Below are 12930 nucleotides of genomic sequence, written 5' to 3'. Positions count from 1 at the left end.
AGTGTGCAAAGTCCATGGGAAATTTCCTATTGACTTCAAAGGGAGCAGAGTCAGGCCAAGCCCAAGTGCTTTTGAAATCCCACCTCTAAAAGTGCTTTAGCAAGTGCCAAGTATTGGTAACAAAGATTAGTGCCAGAAATGAGAGTTGGCTTCTTTAGAAAACCCTGTTCCTGTTCGCCTTTAAGTCCCCCATCCTGGAATTGACTCTGCGGATTGACCGCTGTGCTTTGCAGAGCCCCGTTAACTTCAGAGGGGCCCTGAGCAGGTGCAGTGGTCTGTCCACACTGAGTAGTTTGCAGGACTGGTCTTAACAGAACACCACATCTGTCCTCAATCCCCTCACAGACAGTTCTTATACTAGTCACACTAATGTTCTAGTTGGGAAAGTGCAGAGGCCGGGACAGTACACTTGGATTCAAAAGAGCCTCATTCCTGGCTCAGTCACAGGCCCGCTCTGGGAGTTTGGGCAAGTCACTTAATTTTTCAGGGCCTCAGTTCCCCATCTGTACAATAGGGACACTACTACTTCCCTTGTTCTCGGGCCAGTCTGAGGCTAAAATCCCTTAATGATTGTGAAGTTCTCAACTACTGTGAAGATAGATGCCATACAAGTCCCTGGAGAGACAACGGGGGGAGCATTTTCATTATAAAACACTGTTTTCTGCCACAAACCTGGGAGGAAATTGAGGATTTGAAATGATGTTTTTACTGCTTGATGTCACACTAGAGATGCTTTCTTTCAATAAAGTCTGGTGAAATCAGTTTGGGTAACTTTGAATCACCGAGGTGCAGGGAATACAATGTTTTCCACACATTAAGAAATTCTCATCTTTTTTTTACAAATGGGGTTACTCAAAAATGGCTTGTTTGGGGAGGAAGAGGAGGTGATGTAGCTAGATGTTTGGCTTCGAGGTAATAAAACTGGAAGTGTTAGAAAATCATAACTTAGAAGCAGGATGCAATGTACCACTATATTTTTAACTGTGTAATGGGGTGTGGCCCTCTAAAGCAAATGCAGCTGCATCTGATCAAACGGGTTACCCTGAAGTGTGTGAGGACATTCAGATAGATGCACTCAAGGGATGTGCAGTGAAACTTGCTCTATAATAATAGTATGAGGCCAGATGCTGAGCTGGTGTAAACAGGCATTGTCACTGAAGTCAGTGGAACGACACAGATTTTCTCCAGTCTTTTTCGTCCATAGATGTCAAAGCACTTTAGAAAGGTGCATAAGTGCTAGCATCACCATTATGTCAATGGGGAAAGCCAGGCACAGCAAGCAGACCTGAGACTAGAGCCCAGGCCTGCTGCTCCCCGTCGAGTCGCCTCACCCACAGAAGGATGGTACCTGTTCGGCAACTGCTGTCTTGTGCAATTAGTGCTAATGTAAACGCACTGCCCCAGTGTCCCAGCATGCACCAGTGCAGACCCCCTCATAACTCATTAACGCCTTCCAAGCCTGTTTTATCCACGTGCAACACAGCTACACGGCAGAGTTTACATGAGTGCAAAATTCTCCAGTACATTCAGGGCTTGTCTATCTGCATTTACCATGGGCTGTTATGAACAAACAGGTTAATCAGCACTCTGAGATGATCCCACACCCCTTTTGCTACTGCAGAAATCAGTGATTGACCTTTCTGGGCACTAGCAGCCCTCAATATTTTCTTGTCAGATACAATTAGCCAGTGTCCTCCTTCTTAGGCTCAAGCCTACTTCCAGGCTCTCTCTCCCCCTACCTGGGGATGGGGTTACACATGCTACCCAAGGCCTGTGACACTTCATTAGTAAACTCCTGTGGTTCCTTGGTGATTAATATTGCTTTTGATTTTCCCCTCATCAGAGCAGAGTTGAATTCATTCCAGAGAGTTCCCATGCGAAAGTCATTTTTAATCAGTTCTTCTGCCAACAGGTGGACAAAGAGACTACAAATACTATACCTGGCTCGCATCCCTTCTCTCTTACACCAGTCTAAAGCAGGAGCAACTCCATTCAACCCAGTGGAGCTACACCACCACAAAACTGGGACATATAAGGACAGCTGGGGTCCGTTGTGTGACAATTCACAATCGGAAACCTATTCAACCATACCTGGGCTCTGATTCTCTGCTGCCTTGGCCCCTTGTGTAATCCCTTACACCTGTGTGAGGCGAGCGTACGACACTACAGGTCTGATGTGGGAGACGTTATGGCTCTTTTCGCATGGGTGTAAAAGTGAACCCCCAAGGGGCAAGTCAATGCAAATCACACCCTTTACTTATTGTAATTTACCACAGTCATCTACTGCAGTGAACCAATAGGCCTGAGTCACATTTACACCATGGTCTCTTACACCCCTGTGGCAGCATACGGAGGCTTCAAGTGGCTACCAGCAGAGCCATGCCAAGGAGCCTTGGTGTAAATAAGTCACGCCCCCACCCCCCTCCGCCATTGTATTTGATTCAGATTCTGCAATGGAACCATCTACCCTGCCTGCTCATTTAGACAGAGTTTGGTCCTGCTCACCCTGCAGACAGTGTCAAAACTCCCTTTTATGGCAAGGGGGCAGGGGCAGGCTCAGGATGTTGATTTATACCCACTGAAGATAACATCATAACGGGGTCGGGGACCGTTCCCTTCTCCACTGTAAGTCTGCCCTACACCAGTGTGGGGCTTGGAAAAACGAACTATGTGAGGCATTTAATATTTGGTTGCAGTGCTTGGAACAAAACATTTCAGTTCCTTTTGCGGTCGCATCCTTGCCAGAATGTGATGCTCAGATGTGGGGAGTGAGCTCCATAAATTCACCAGCCCCCAGAGTCCTGTGTGAGCTTCATTACTGTCAGTGGAGATTTGTAATGCATGGAGGGTGGGGATAGGGTAGCAAAAGAAAAAACATCCAAACTGTATAATTTCTTAATTACAATCTGGACTTTCTCTCTAATGAGATTTTTCCCCTCCCTAAATGAATCAGCATCTGCTCTGTGGCAGAGTGTGCTACAGAAGATGGATCAGCTGCAGTAGAGTGTGCCCGTTTATTGAGAAAAGGAATACAGACAGGTACATTTTCCAAGGGGAGTTACTTCCCCCGTTGGACAAGGATAAAGCAGCACACTGATGACACTTCTACGCCGCGCCAGACATTTCTGCAAGGCTGTCACTGCCTCAACCGCCTGACCATCTGGCCTGCGAATTACTGTCAGATTGGGTCACCCTTTTCCACCACGAGGGACACCTGGGAGTAAATCATTTTGCCTGTAATTAAAGTGACCAATGCCGAACCACACTTCCCCAAAAGCCATTTCTCCTGCACCAGAGCATTAGGAAGTGGGTGATTTATTCACGGAAAACTGCTCGTTAAAACCCTACGAATGTTTCAGCCCAAAGCCTTCCGCAGGAAATTAGAGTGGCTACAAATCACGGCGAAAGGGAAAGTGCTTTGGCACTGGTATTTTTTTCTTCAGTGGCTGGGGTAGGGTCAAAGCCCATTTGGCGTGTGGACGAAAAGTTCGTTACGCACAGGTGGGACAGGCTGCTGGCAGTGCTTGGGCCTGATTCATCACTTTGTGGCATCACATTTACACTAGTGAAACCCCCCTGGGCCTGACTCCCCCCAGCCCTGCCCCCAGTGCAGTCATTCACGGCTGGGCAAAGGAAGGCTAACCCAAGGAGGCAAATAAAAAAGAAGCCATTTTTAATCGCATGAGTTTTCGGTGAATTACATGACTTGTTGGGGGCTGGCTCATGACTTTTGAACATTTGGTGTTGGCATTACCCAGGGCTAGATTCTGCCACCCTTCTAGACAAGGAGTAGCACTTTACTGCATGTGTAGATGTAACCCACACACCTCCTGGGTGTGGGATTCTGTCCCATTTAGTGGCACTGAGACCGCTTAGCGAGAGAGATAAAATGAGTCTGCTCTACAGCCTTAGCTAACAGCCAGCTGGCTTTTAGCTCATGCTGTAGGGGCTCAAGCACGAAGCTCCAGAGGTTCCAGGTTCGATCCCACCTGCCGAGGACCAGGCCTGTCAGTGTTACATAGACACACAAATTTCAGACATTGCAAGGTACAGCCATTATGAGGGGTTCAAAATCTCTAATATAAATACTTGATGTCATGGAGCCAGAAAGTTCTAGGTCAGGGGTTCTCAAACTGGGGGTTGGGACCCCCCAGGGGGTTACAACGTTATTACATGGGGGGTCGTGAGAGATCAGCCTCCTCCTCAACCCCACTTTGCCTCCAGCATTTATAATGGTGTTAAATATATTAAAAAGTGCAATTAATTTATAAGGGGGGTTGCATTCAGAGGCTTGGTATGTGAAAAGGGGTCACAAGTAAAAAAGTTTGAGAACCACTGCTCTAGGTTCAAGACAGTTAGTAGAGTCCACATTTTCTCCTGCAGGGCTTCAGTGATGTAATTGCTGGTACTAAATGATACAATTATGTGTAATTTGTATGTTACATACAGGGCTGTAAATTCTTGCACTTGAAACAAGTGAAAACTCGTGTTTCATTGAATCCGAAAGGGAGCGAGGGGACACACGCACTAACATTTGCAGCTTAATTATCATGGCACAGGCATATACAAGGCAACCAATGGTGATTGCAGCTGATTCAGCACCAAAGACCCTGCTTGATGGGAATACACAGCAGTGCGGCAAGCATTACTAAGCTTGGAGGAGAAGGAATAAGATGATAAACCAGAATGTGGAGGGGGAAAGGGGAGGGACAAATTGTGGGGTTTTCTTGCCATTTGAGAGTTTGAAAGGCCTGCTGCTGCCTTAATGGGCTGTCCACTGACCTCCCTTTGGGGATGGGCCTTCAAGACAACAGCTAAGTAGTGAGGTGGAGCTGTGTGCAGCAGGGGGGGCTCTGAGGAGATGGCAGCCCAAAGGGACGCAGAGTTTGAAGCCAGTGGAGGTGTGCTCATCTATACCCAGCTCTCCATATTGGTGGACGTTTCATGGGGCTGTTCCTAGATGCAGTGTGCATAGGGTCAGGGCCATCTCAGCAAGAATGTTGGTGTTTGAGGGTGGTAATTTCTGGGGGTCACGCTGAGCAATGACTGGGTGGGGGAAATACCTTCTCTTGGAGTAAAGGTGTTACCGCTCAGAGGCATCTTCTCTGTCAGTCCTTTGGACTTGGAGCTAACAAAGCAAACCATGTGACCTGAGCTGAAGTTACACAGGATTTCACGACAGGATTCAGATCCCTACTGCGCTGCTAAAAACAAGCCACACAGCAACAGCTTCCGAACTCCCTTTTGTACTGAGTTGTAAGCCCCTTCTTTCCTCTAAAAAGGGAAGGCAAACATGCATCTTACAGCAGCCAAGTTGGCAATTCTTGTCTTTCGAGAACAACAGCAGCAAAGGGAGTTTGTTCATTTTACCAATTATAACCAGAGGAAATTTGTCTTTAAAAATGTGTATTTGAAATTTAAAGTCTTTTAAATTATTTGTATGTCTAGAAGCCCCAATCAGAGAACAGGGCACCAGACATACATATAAACAACAATAAGACAATCCCCTCCTCCAGTTGAGTTTTATCTGTTAGCTTTCTCATTCGGGGCTAATTAAACACAGTCACATAATAATAATATCCAGCTCTTATATCACACTTTTCATGCATCAATCACAAAGCACGTTGCAAAGCAGGTCAGTATCAGTATCCCCATTTCACAGATGGGGAAACTGAGGCACGGGCCATTTCCCCCCCTCCCCCACTAGGCACCGTAGTCTGCCCATTCGGGCTGATCTTCATTAGGATATGGAAGGCTAGCCTAAAAGCCTCTGATCACAGCAGGGATCAACATGAGATATAGGAATGCCCCAGAAAGCTATTCAGGGCTAGGGAGACCAGATAGCAAGTGTGAAAAATCGGGATGGTGGTGGGGGTTAATAGGCACCTATACCAGACAAATCCCCGAATATTGAGACTGTCCTATAAAATCGGGCTATCTGGTCACCCAAGGAGGGAAGTATTGTTGAGACTATTCCAGTTCCGGGGGCGCGGGGAGAGATACAACAATAATACACAGGCCGGGCTGCAGCTTTTGAGGCTTCCCCAGAGTTTGTGGGGGACTGTTGACAAACACAGGACTTTTAAGGTTTTGTTTCTCCCTATTGTTACCAGATATGCCCGTTACTTTAGGGTATACTCATTTATTAGGGTTACTCTTCAGGGTGGGGGGGGGGTGGTTCTGTACTTCTATTAATGTGCTGCTTATGTCACTTGTGTGTTCATATGGAGCTCCACCCCTTCCTTCTGCAAGTCCCCTCCCAATGGAGCTACCCTGCAGGACCTAGGTTCCCCAGGACTGGGTTCCTGCAGCCCGAGGACTAGATGAACGAACACACACACACAAACAGAGCAAGTCTGAGCAGACCGGGTCAATCAGCACTCTCCAGCTGATCCCCTCATATGTCCCTGTACTCAATGGGCTGGGTTAAGCAGCACCTTCAAGCTGTCACCTTTATGTGCCCCTGGTCTCAAGAGGCTGGGCCAAGCAGCACTTTCAGCTGCCCCCCCGTTATATGCCACAGGCTTAACACATCCCTATCCCACCTTCATGTCACAATTGCACTGGTAGTAACCCACTTGATGAGCAAAGCACACAGTATTTTTGGGTGCCACAGGGATCTTTAGTTTAGGTAAGAGGAGCGTTGCTGCAGAGTAAATGGGGGAAGTTAAAAACACAAAAGAGTAAAGTTCAGAGAGAGAGAGAAGCAACCAGCCGAACCATAAAAGTTATTTATTGAATAATAGTGATAACTACACAAGGAGAGCCTAAACCAACATAACATACATTATTAAAGGTTAATACCTGAGGTAGAAAGGAAAACAGAGAGAGGGGAAAAAAGGATCTCACCACTCCCTGAAGCGGGAACTGGTCGGGGTTCCCAGGCAATGGTGGTAGCTCAGGGTCCTGAGGGCAGGAGACAGGCAGAGCCCCCAGCACGATCAGTCGGAGATGGAGTCCCAGTGGAACTGATGCAGAGTTTGGGTCTATACATCAGAACACTGACTAGAGGGTGAGTAGGGATTTTTGTAGAGAAAATACAATGGCTCAAGGGAGAACACTAGATTTGTTTCTAGGTAAACTGATGACTCAAGGGTTTTCTTTAGGCTAGACAACCGGAGCTGATCCCTCTTGGCTATGGGTGGTGTTTTCTTCCAGGGACCTCACAATGCAACTAGGCTGCTTCAGTATTTTGGACATCAACCAAGGATTCATTACTAGAATTGGTCTGATAATTGCTGAGCTGGGTGTGTGCAGGCGTGGGTTCATTAGCATCTGGAGCAGAGATTCCCATGACGCAGTGCTTCCCTGCTTTTCTGGTCCCAGAGTTCAGTGTGGTTCTCTGTTCTTCATGCTAATTCTTCTCCCATCTTTCATGCAGATGACGCTAGGGGAGTTGTCTCTGGTCTTCATTCTGTATGCTAATGGAGATGTCTTAATCTTGTCACCTTTGTCAGGAGGTGTGTCTCCCAACGCCCTTCACTGCTCTCTGCAAGCCTTTTCTCTGATCGGTTTTGGTTCAAGCAGAGACTGGTGGTGGGGCGGTGTCTTTCATGAGTCAGACAGGGTAGGCTAGATACTATGTCCTGGTTCCCCAAAAACACAGAGCTGACTGGTATCACTATCCCAGCTTCATCGGATTTATAGACCACATCAGCCCTCCCCACACACTTGCTGCTAACGCCCAGAATACGGGAAAAGCTTTGCAATTGTAAAAGCCGCCTTTCACAACATTGCAAGGGTGCCAGATCACACCCAGGCCTCATCCCGGGGTGACTAATGGAAGCCACAGTGATGCCGGGCCACCCATGTGCTGCGGCTTCATCAAAGCAGAAGGGTAACCTGTCTGACAGGTTACAGCCCGTACACGCTCTCCTCACGTCTCCTCCCTCCTTTTGAGATGCTCTTCCTGTCTCTCCTCCTGCAATTTAATACCAAACAGGCCCTGCTGCAGGGATTGCATTATTGAATTTCAGGTGACATGCAATCAAATCCTATGTGCACGACTACAGATGAAACAGTCACGCCATTTCAAGTCTGCTGCAGCTCCCAGAGGCTCCTGCAGTGGCTTTTAGGTCTAGCTTGCTGCCGGGTGCTCAGAGACATGCCAGTAAACAGCTCTGCTCCCAAGAGGTTTTCTGGACAGTACAGCTAACATTTTATTCTGCAGTAATTTTCCAGCTGCTATAATAAAATTCCTGACCTCTCACAGAGCTTGATCCAAGCAAGGTACTTGGGCACATGCCTCATTGTAAGGCTGGGAGTAGCAGGGATGCCATGCCAGTTCAGATATTTCCCACCTACAAGCTCCTCAGCAGAGACCTGTTCCCCATGCCTGCTGGTCCCACTCTCTGAACGGAGGGGGCAGCCGCATCATATTTGAATGGCATCGCAACCCTGCAGCCAGACCACTCCAGCAGCCGCCAAACTGATTTAGAACAGGACCACTGCTTACAAGTGGTTGGGCCATGCCCCCCCACCCCCACTCCACAGCCTATGGAAGCCTTTGAGCAAGTCCCCCTAATGGGGGCCTGTGGTGAGTAGCCCCTTGACTTCAGTGGGACTCACTTGCTCGAAGTTCGGCACATGCTTAAATATCATGCCAAATCCCAACTGTAGTCTGTGTTCTCAAACGCTGCTCCCTAATTTGGCATATCCCTTTCACACCCGTACACACGTCTCCATTTGACTGCCTTTGGGACTGGATTACACCCCGCGGCCCAGATTCACAAAGGTATTTAGGCTCCCCGTTTCCATTGAAATCAAGGCAAATTAGGAGCCAAAATACCTTTGTGGATCTGAGCCTGACAAACTGAATCAGACCAGTGGGCCATCTGGTCACTTACCGGATGCTTCAGAGGAAGCAGCCCTACAATAGGCACTTTTGGGGTAACCTATTCCTAGGGAAAGTTACTTCCTAACCCCCATAGTTAGAGGTTGGTTTGTGCCCTGAAGTAGGAGGGGCTGCATCTCCTCTAAAGTGCTTGTTTATTTAATACTTAGTGTTCTGATTGTGAATACACTCATCACATAAAGATCTATTCTATTTTATTCTTGCAAGCTTTTGGCCTATACCTTGTGGCAATGAGTTCCACAGATGAATTGTGCACTACAGAAGGATAATTCATTTATAAATGTAACCCTTCTGCCCATCAGAGTTGGCAGCAACAAGGGCCAGGTTCAATATCTAGGGGTTCCATTCCAATAACACAATGCAAACCGGCTCGAGCCCCCACCCAGTGACCTGAGACAAATATATACCACCCCCGCTGGGCACCTCCAAGAGGCAATACTTCCTCTCTCGCAAGCACCTAGTCTGAGTGTAGCAAAAAGCCTTTTAATAACAGAGAGAAACAATGTGGCATTATGTTGGGGAAACACCACCAACAGGATTCATAACACAACCCATGAGCAAAAAACCCACCCCAAGCAAATTGGGGCATGCCCTTTTCCCTTTTGTTCTTGAGTCCAGCAACCCCAAATCACCCAAAGTCCCAAAAGTCCAATGACCCAAAAGTCTCTGTCCCTGGTCAGGGCAGCCCCAGAGTTCAAAAGTTTATCTACAGAGCTTTACCTCCCAACCTGGGTGGAGATGGGGGCGGAGGTAAGAGGCACCTTACATGATCTGAAGCTGCCTGCCCCACAGCTCCATAGGCCTTCGCTCTGCTCCGCCAGCCGCCCCACAAACTGCTTCGCTCAGCTCCGCGGCCCACACGCAGCTCCCACCGTCCCACGAACTGCTCCACCGGCCTGTCCACAAGGCACTCCAGCCATCCCGCAAACTGCTCCACAATATATCTTCAGGCTCCCCCACTACTTAACACAACGCTCAGTGATTTCAGCTCTTAGTCAGTTCAGCTCTTTGGTGAATTCAGCTTGTAGTAGGGGAGCCTCAGTGCTGGTGCACCATTAGCCCAAAGTGAGCTCAGCAGCCTGTAACTAGACTTCTAATGAAATCAAAATTAGCTCTGATATGCCACAGTGGAGAGAGGAGGAAGTGCAATTAGCATGTAAGGCCCTCACCCAGAGGCCCATGCCACCAAGTATTAATACTTATCCCCAGCCTCTCTCCATTCACAGAGTTTTAGAACCCATGACCCTTGCCTAGCGAGTGCTACTTAGTTGATGGTGAGTCCCTCCATCATACCAAAAGGCCAAGTACAGTTCCAAGCACAGTTCCCATAATCAGGGTAATAACAATTTATTCTTCCTGCCCCAATAACAGAGACACTGGGGATCCCACAGCAGCCAAAGTGACCATTTGGGCAGCTATGGCCTCATTCTCGGTGGGGTGGGTGTGCCTATGCAAATGAGATCAGCCCCTGAAGTTCTTTTCCACAACTTGCCACACCTCATCACCAGATGTCAGGGTGGAGCTCATCCTGACACTGCTTACATCAAAAAAATTATAATCATTATTATATCACTATAATCGTTTGCAGTGTGAACTTGGACCATTGATCTGAGTTCACATGGGCTTGCATTCCATCTGAGCATGGCAAAACAAGGGTACTTCCTGCCTGAACTTCCATTTACTTCCTGGGTTAAAGGGCATATTACTGAGGCAGCAGGGTGGGAATCTTCCTATCCATGATCTGTGTGTGGAGGGGAACCCTGCATGATGATCTCTCACTGCCTATCCTGAATGGGGTGTCAGTCACTACCAAGGCATCATCTGATCCTTTCCAGGAACCCGTGGAAGCCCTCTACAGGGTCAGAATTTGCAGGAAAGAATGTGACCGAGGAAGGGCCCCACATTGTCTGGGGTTGGGCCTAAATACATTAGAATCTGAAAACATCCAATACAGAGAAGGACAATTCTGCTTGCCTTTTCAATGCCCTGGTACCTCCACTGAGTTTGGAGCAGTTACTCCAGATTTGCAGCAGAACAAATACAATCAGAATTTGCACCCAATTTGCATCACCTTAACTTTTTATTTTTTGGGAGGGGGGGGGCAAGAAGGTCAGATGATTTCTCTTTGTAGAACACCAAACACTGGCGGTGCCAATCTCTGTTGCAGGTTTCCTCTCATCCTTGCGTTGCTGTGTTATAGGCTTGGTAACAAGCTGGGAAAATTTGGAGAAGCAGCTGAACATCTGGATATTGATCAGCTGAAACACACTCCGAGAGTGTGGATTTTCACTGTGTTCGGAGCTGGTTTCTGACAGACTGATCTATGCATTGTTGGTATAAGAGCATCCAAAAACATAGCCCCCACCTAAAGCCAAGACACATTCTTGGTTACACTGTTTTAACCACATGCACCTGTGTGTGTTTGCTGGTCTCAGGGCTGGTGTATATTGGTGACTTTATATATTATGAGTGAGTTTTTCAGATGCCTCATCGCTGGTCCAACAGCACTTCACTGAAGTCAATGGTAAAACTCTCACTGACTTCACTGGGCGTAGAGTTAAACCAATGTTATGTGCTTTTGAAAATCCCATCTTTAATATATCTGTATACCATTCATACTGGTGTGCTGGAGGCTGGTATGTTACATGCTCTTATACGGTATGTTGTTTAGTCATCTTGAGCCTGGGTTTGCATAATGTCTATTCGATCCCCCGGCTGCAAACAGGGCAGGAGTTATTTCAAAAAGGGAAGCAAATGATTTCATCTTGATTATATCATAAGCGTGATCGGAACTTAGAAAATACATACTTTCCCTGCCCCATAGGATCCAAAACCGTGGTGGTTTATTCTTGCCATAAACAAAACACAATGGGCCAGATCCTCAGCTGACATAAATTATCAACTCCACTGAAGCAATGCAGATATACACCAAGAGAGGATCTGGCCCAGTGACTGAGGTTTTTCCAAAAGCAACACACAGTCACTGCCTGCACCCATCTCTCGTGTATCCAGGCACCCATTCTAGGGTCTGAATTAATAAAGGAGAGCCCCTTGCTTGTGATGGAATTCTACCAATGTAGCCATTTTGATGTAGTTTCTTATACGTCCCGTCCATCACCACCGTAGCTGAGAACTCCTCTCTGCATGCTGCTAATTTTATCCCTGCCAAGGAAGACTTATTTTTTGCTCATGAAATTAATGCACATTTTTACCTTTGATCTGCACCACAGGATAAATGTTTACAAATAATATTCCCAAGATAGAACACTCCGAGACTCCTCTAAAAGGATTTCAATCCCCCCCTCCTGCAAATTACTCATTTTGATCACAGGAGTGGAGGTAAAGAAGGGCCATGGAGGAGGAGTGGAAGAACATAGGGAACAGTTAACGAAACATGAAGATCAGAACTTTACATTGGCAGGGCCCCAAGGATGCAATCTGGCCTCTGGCCAAAACTGCACGACTTCTACTGCTATACATGATGCATGACCGTAAAGAAATGCCAGCTCTGGTTCAGAAAATGATTGGACAGTTGCAGAATGATGCCAAGTTAAACACGATCAAACCTGCCAGTTACGAACCTGCTACAGTAATGAATCCTCAGTTCAAAGGTTTGGAACTGCCACATGACTTGACAGAAGACGGGCACTCCCCAGATAGTGAAGGAACTTCGGGTGCACACGTGGAACAGCAAACAGTGAAATCCTTTGCAAAAATGAAGCACAGCATTGGTACGACTGCCTCTGTAGCTTCCACTTCTACTCCAGTCAATGTTTTCCAGCTGCAAATGAAGCAGCAGCAGCTCTCAGGTGCAAAGGGCTGGATCCTGGCCTCTGCTCCAGATACCCAACAAAAGCCGGCTTACCAGGTACCAGAGAGCTTTCGGGGATTTCCACACCACGCTCATCACCATAGGATCTGAGATATCTGAGCTCCTTCCAGTAGTGCATTAAGCAGCATGACTTGGGTTTTTTTAACAAATGTTTTGCTCCGTATTTATGTTAGAGAAGGAAAAGTCCTGCACTGGAAACCAAAGGTGGACAGGTTTCTGAGGGTTCTTTGTCCCTGTGGGAGTT

This window comes from Lepidochelys kempii, chromosome 4 (assembly GCF_965140285.1).
Source record: "Lepidochelys kempii isolate rLepKem1 chromosome 4, rLepKem1.hap1, whole genome shotgun sequence".
Classification (NCBI taxonomy): Eukaryota; Metazoa; Chordata; order Testudines; family Cheloniidae; genus Lepidochelys; species Lepidochelys kempii.
The sequence above is the reverse complement of the archived record's forward strand: the minus strand, read 5'-3'. Positions refer to the sequence as shown.